Here is a 6,000-nt window from a genome sequence, read left to right as displayed (position 1 = left end):
CAGTGAGCGACTGAAGTTCAGTCTCTCCGGGGCTCACTACAAGACGGGGTGGCTGTCGATGGTGAGTGACAGCTCACCCCATTTTTTAGGTGGGGAGGAGGGGTGGCTGCACAAACACAGGTGTTCCCTTAGGAACACCTGGCATTTGTGGGCGGCCCTACTGACATCACTCGTGATGTCAATAGTGGACTTCCTGCTCTATTAGAGCAGGAAGTCCACTCGGGCTTGTGGGAGCCGAGACCCTACCACAGGGTCTCGACGCAAGCCTGATGGTCGCGATAATCGCGACCATCGCCAGGTCGCTCGCACTAGCTGTGGGTGGTCACCCACAGCTTTGCGAGCGGCCCGGAGGCCGAAACAAAAAAAAAAAACACGGCCCTTAGGCCCATATTCAATTAGATGCGAAAAGTCCCCACGATTCGCCCTATTCAACTACAGAACAGATAAAAACGCAAATTAGTGAATTCATAACAGGCGGAAACTACTGAATAGATTGGGGGAATCCATCTGTACCCCAAAATAAGATGCACTGACACTGGAAATCATTACATATGTGTACTATTAGCCCTAATTAAAGTACTTTGGGCCTGATTCAGACCCACTCGCGAGCGGCTGTCCGCTCGCAAGTGGGTCGATGGTCTACACTGAGCATGCGCACGACGGAGGGAGCTCCGTCGTGCGCATGCGCCAGACACGACGAGCGAAGGACTTTCCTTCGCTCGTTGTGTCCGATCAAAGGGGGCGTGCTGTCAATGTTGATTGACAGCACGCCCCCTTTGGTGGGCGTGCCGGGGGTGTGCCTCCCTGACGGGGGCGTTCCCACGGGAACGCCTCCCGTCAGAAGCCGGCCCACTGACATCACTAGTGATGTCAGTGGGAGTGATTTTGGCTCTGATAGAGCCAAAATCACTCCGGAGCTTGCGGTTGAAAACCTCAACCGCAGGCTCCGGCTCGCAATTTCGATGGTCGCGATGGTCACGACCATCGCGGCCATCAAAATGCACGCTCGTATAGCCTGTGGGTGGTGACCCACAGCTATACAAGCGTCCAGGAGGACGCTCCATGAAAATGGAGCCCGGCCCTCATGCAGAGCGTGCGCTCTGCTCAGAGCGTACGGCTCTGAATGAGGGCCTTTGTGTCCTTAACTTGTCTTGCTTTCTAGGAGCATATTTGTAAAAGTGGTGAAAATATATAGAAAACAGTATTTTTGGTGGAAAATAAATAGTCCTCTCAAATTTGGGGTACTTGAAAATAGGTGCTAACATATTTTTGTGTTTCTAAAGTATACTTTTAAGAAATGTGAAAAATCCACCTGCTGTATGTACCTGCAATCCTAAATACACCTGCCCCATCCATACTGCCCCCCAAGAAATCTATTTCGCTTCTTTTTATCCTTGTCCCCCACTTTTTTTTCTTGTTTGTTTTTTTGGCTGATTTGTCCCTTGGGGGTGTTCAAAGGGTTCTGAATCATTTCCCCACATTTGCACCCCAAAATAGAGATTTCGCACTTTTTTCCATTGGAGAAACTTTTCTGCCTGTATCAGTGCATTGAGTTTTATCTTAGGTGAAAACATCCTGGAATTGAATTTGGAGATGAGATGCAAACAGGCAAAAAGCGGCAATAGGTGAAACTTTTTTGCCGATTTCGGCTTTTCGCGTCTAATTGCCGCCCCTTACTGCTAAAACCTTTCTTTTGTTTTGCACAATGTGATACAGCACTATCTGGGTCGGCTGAGAGCCACATGAGATTGCAGTCTTGTATTTCCCAGATGCTTTACACTCCACAAAATGTCATTAGGTACCACAATCAAACATGTAAGCCAGATAGCCTTTGTTACCTGCATATGAGCAGTATTAAGGCCAATTTCCTGAGCATGCATACGTGTTGTCCTCTTTGTTGAATTAAAGGAAACTATCCCGGAAGTCTTCACTGCTGTTAGCCAAGATGGAAAAGCTAAGGAGGCTAAATTAGCCTGGGCAGTGGCGTATCTAGGAGGGGTCGAGCAGGGCACGTGCTTTGGGCGCCATCAGACCGGCAGCGTGGGAGAGGTTCCGCACTACACAGAAACAAACACCGCCGTTAGCACAGGGTAGTACAGTCGTACTACCCGGCGGCTGTGTGTTTGTTTTGGCAGCCAATGAGAGTCAGACTCTCATTGGCTGCTGCGCCCACGACCGGAACCTCGTTGGAGCTCACTCATGAGCTCTGCCTTCCGGCTCCCGCAGTGGATGATGGCTGAGATGTCATGACGTCTCTCCCATAGTGTAGACTCGGGTCGGGAGGACGGTGGAGCGGACGGCGTGGGTCACAGAAGCACCGATTCAGGTGTGTTGGTTTTCTTGTGTGTCTATATCCTTATATATGTAATGGGCACTGGCACTGCATAAGGGGGGGCACTGCATAGTGGGGACTACTACTGGGGGCACTATAAAAGGGGCATAACTGTGGGCACTGCACAGGAGTGACAACTACTGAGGTTACTGCATGGGGGGACTACTACTGGGAGAACTATATAAGGGACACTACTGGGGCACTGCATAGGGGGTACTACTACTGGGGGCACAATATAAGGGGCACTACTGAGGGCACTGCATAGGGAGGACCACTACTGGGGCACTATATAAGGGGCACTTCATAGTGGGGACTACTACTGGGGGCACAATATAAGGGGCATTGCAGAGGGGTGACCACTACTGGGGGCACTGCATAGGGGGGGCACTGCATAGGGGGGACTACTACTGGGGGCACTATATAAGGGGCACTGCATAGGGGGACTACTACTGGGAGCACTATAGAAGGGGCACTGCATAGGGGGACTACTACTGGGGGCACTGCATGGGGGGGACACTACTGGGGGCACTGCATAGGGGGACCACTACTGGGGCACTGCATAGTGGGGACTACTACTTGGGGGCATTGCATAGGGGGGACCACTACTGGGGGCACTGCATATGGTGGACTACTACTGGGGGCACTATATAAGGGGGACTGCATAGGGGGGACCACTACTTGGGGGCACTGCATAGGGGCAACTACTACTGGGGGCACTGTATAAGGGGCACTGCATATGAGGGACCACTACTGTGGGCACTCTATAAGGGGCACTACTGGGAGCACTGCATATGGTGGACCACTACTGGGGGCACTGCATAGGGGAACCACTACTAGCAGCACTGTATAAGGGGCATTACTGGGGGCATTGTATAAGTGGTACTACTGGGGGCACTGTACTGTATAAGGGGCACTACTGGGGGCACTGAATAAGGGTGCATTACTGGGGGCACTGTATAAGGGGCACTACTGGGGGCACAGTATAGGGGGTACTATTACAGGGGGCACTGCTACTGGGGACATTGCATAAGAGGCAATACTACAGTGGGCATTGCAAGAGGGGCACTACTACTTGGGGCTTTAAGGTGCATATGGAATGGAAAGCAATGTTCCCAGAGGGACGAGAAACGGTGGCGTGTCAAGTTGACACGACCCAATTTTCCAGTGGCCATGCGCTTTGTGGCATGTGGCCACACCCACTTTTTCAACATTGCAAGAGGGGCACACATACTTGGGGGTGGGGGGGGGCTCCATTTTTTTTACCTTTCCTGGGCTACAAATACCCTAGTTACGCCACTGGCCTGGGGTATTACTCAGGCCCTGTGCGTAGGTTTCCTCCTGGTAATCAGCTTTCCTCTCACAAGCCAAAACATACTTGTAGGTATGGATTCAGACAAATAACTTATAACCCTAGTGTGTATGTAGGTGTTTCTTTGTTATAGGGAAAAAAGCTCCACTGGGGCACGGACTGATGTGAATGACTGAAATGTTCTCTGTAAAACATTACAGAATATGTGAGCTATACTTTATAGCTATACTTTTTATTGATTCAAATTGTAAAGCGCAACGGAATTTGCTGCGCTATATAAGTAAGTGTTAATAAGTAAATAAATAATAAATGCTAACAAATAAATAAATGGGATGAAAGATGATCCCAGCAACATATATGGGACAAGCAGTAGGAGCACTACCATGCAGAATGCACAGGGAAAAGTTAATGAGAATCATGACTGATTTTATTACAAGAGACTTGTGCTACAACCTGTCCTTTCCCTTTGTCTAATTTCTTACCTTTTAGGAAAAGCAGCCCTGATGTCTCCCTACTGACAGGCGTTACATAAAAGACGAGTCAGGATGCATATTATAGTGGTAGAGAAATAGAAAAGTTTAAATTAAACCGAATATGTTTTAATTAGTGATGGGAAAGGCAAATGTAAAAGCCAGGTACACATTCTAATTATAGGCTTTCAGTTCCCACTGTCCAAACCACAATGATCACGCACATCCGATGAAGGCGATGCCCAACTTCCTTGTAAGTTATGGATGGTGACAGACGGAAGGATGTTCACCATGTGCCTAATAAAGGTTCATCTGGTCATCTGTAAATGGAAAATAGCCTATGGATTCCTCTTTAATACAGTAGTAATAGTAGAAAGTACATGTACGTTTACTTTATACTTTGTTTATTCCACATGCTTACAGTATACTGCCCTCTTGTGTTCAAATTAGACAATAGCTTTTATTTCTTTTCAACTACAGTACATTATAATTTCTAATCAGACACCTAGGGGTAATTACTAAGCTGAGAGTTTGGGAGAGTTTACAAACTCTGGAGAGTTTGGCCATTTTTTCCCACTCTCAAATTTACTAATGTCAAACTCAGGAGAGAGATCTCCTTTTACTACAGGAAAATACTGCAAACTCTCTTCAATTCACCACCGGCAAAACTAGAGAACCTTTTCACTGGTGAAGATAGGATTCTGGAATTTACCAAGCAGAGAGTTTCTAAACTCTCATGAGATAGGAAAACTCTCCTGTAAAAACTTGTGAAAAAAATACACCTGCCTGTGATCTGAGAGTTTGGCAGAAACATACACAGATTGCTGTGATCCATGTATGTTTTCTGCCTGTAAATATAGAAAATAAGTTTAAATATCAGAAAAAAAATGATATAGGGTCCCCCCCCTACGCAATTTTTCCCCCCCTATATTTAAAATCAGGACTGGCCCTGCAAGCTGGTGTTGGTTTCTAAATTACGTGGGAACCCTATACAGTTAATCTTAGAAACCTGGACAGGCTGGCAAGCCTGAGGCTGGTTAAGCTTTGGGGGGGGGGGGGGGGGCTATGTAATTTTTTTTAATACACTTTTAACCCCTTTTTTAACAGGTACAACACAAGCAGCTTACACATATCTCACTGATATGTACAAGCTGCTTGCTCGGGAGAGTTTTGCCGAGAGAAAACACTGCAATCTAGGGTATGTCATCTCTTGCAATCCCTGCTACTCGGGAGAGAAATCTCATTCTGCTTCACCATCGGCCATCTCACTCTCAACTAAACTCACTTCTTTGTAAATTTCAAATCACCTGAGTTTAGGTGAAGCTAATTGAGTTGAAAAAAAAGCAAACTCCCAGACTTGACTCTTAGTAAATTTACCCCCTAATATATTATAAACTTCACATCAATTTGATCAATTCTACTTTATTTCAATTGTATCCACTATGTCAGATTTATTATTTGAATGACCTGGGGCTGAAAATGATCAAGGGACTATAGTGAGAAGCGAAGCTATGACCAGTGCTGTGTGGGTGTGGCCAGTGGCATGTGGGTGTGTACACCGCTAACCGCTACACTATCAAACCCAATGTCTCACTACATATGTAGAAAATGACAGAATTTTGTGAGGAATATATGAATACATTTTAATACTTAGGATTTTTGCCCAACCTTATGGCCAGCTGGGCGGCTGGTCATCATCATCCTGTCATGATGATGGGCCTATTTTTATGTGGTATCCTGGAGCTGTAGTTTCCTCCGCCCCATTGCCAATCTGGTCCCTGTCACTGTGTTCTAATCCAGCTCACAGAGGACCCTTGGATTGGAACACACTGAGTGCTGGAACTTTTTCTTGAAGTGGCCGCAAGAAAGGAGAAGTAACAACTATCAGT

The sequence above is a fragment of the Taudactylus pleione genome, unplaced genomic scaffold, assembly GCF_031769625.1.
Source record: "Taudactylus pleione unplaced genomic scaffold, aTauple2 ptg000062l, whole genome shotgun sequence".
Taxonomy (NCBI): domain Eukaryota; kingdom Metazoa; phylum Chordata; class Amphibia; order Anura; family Myobatrachidae; genus Taudactylus; species Taudactylus pleione.
The sequence above is the reverse complement of the archived record's forward strand: the minus strand, read 5'-3'. Positions refer to the sequence as shown.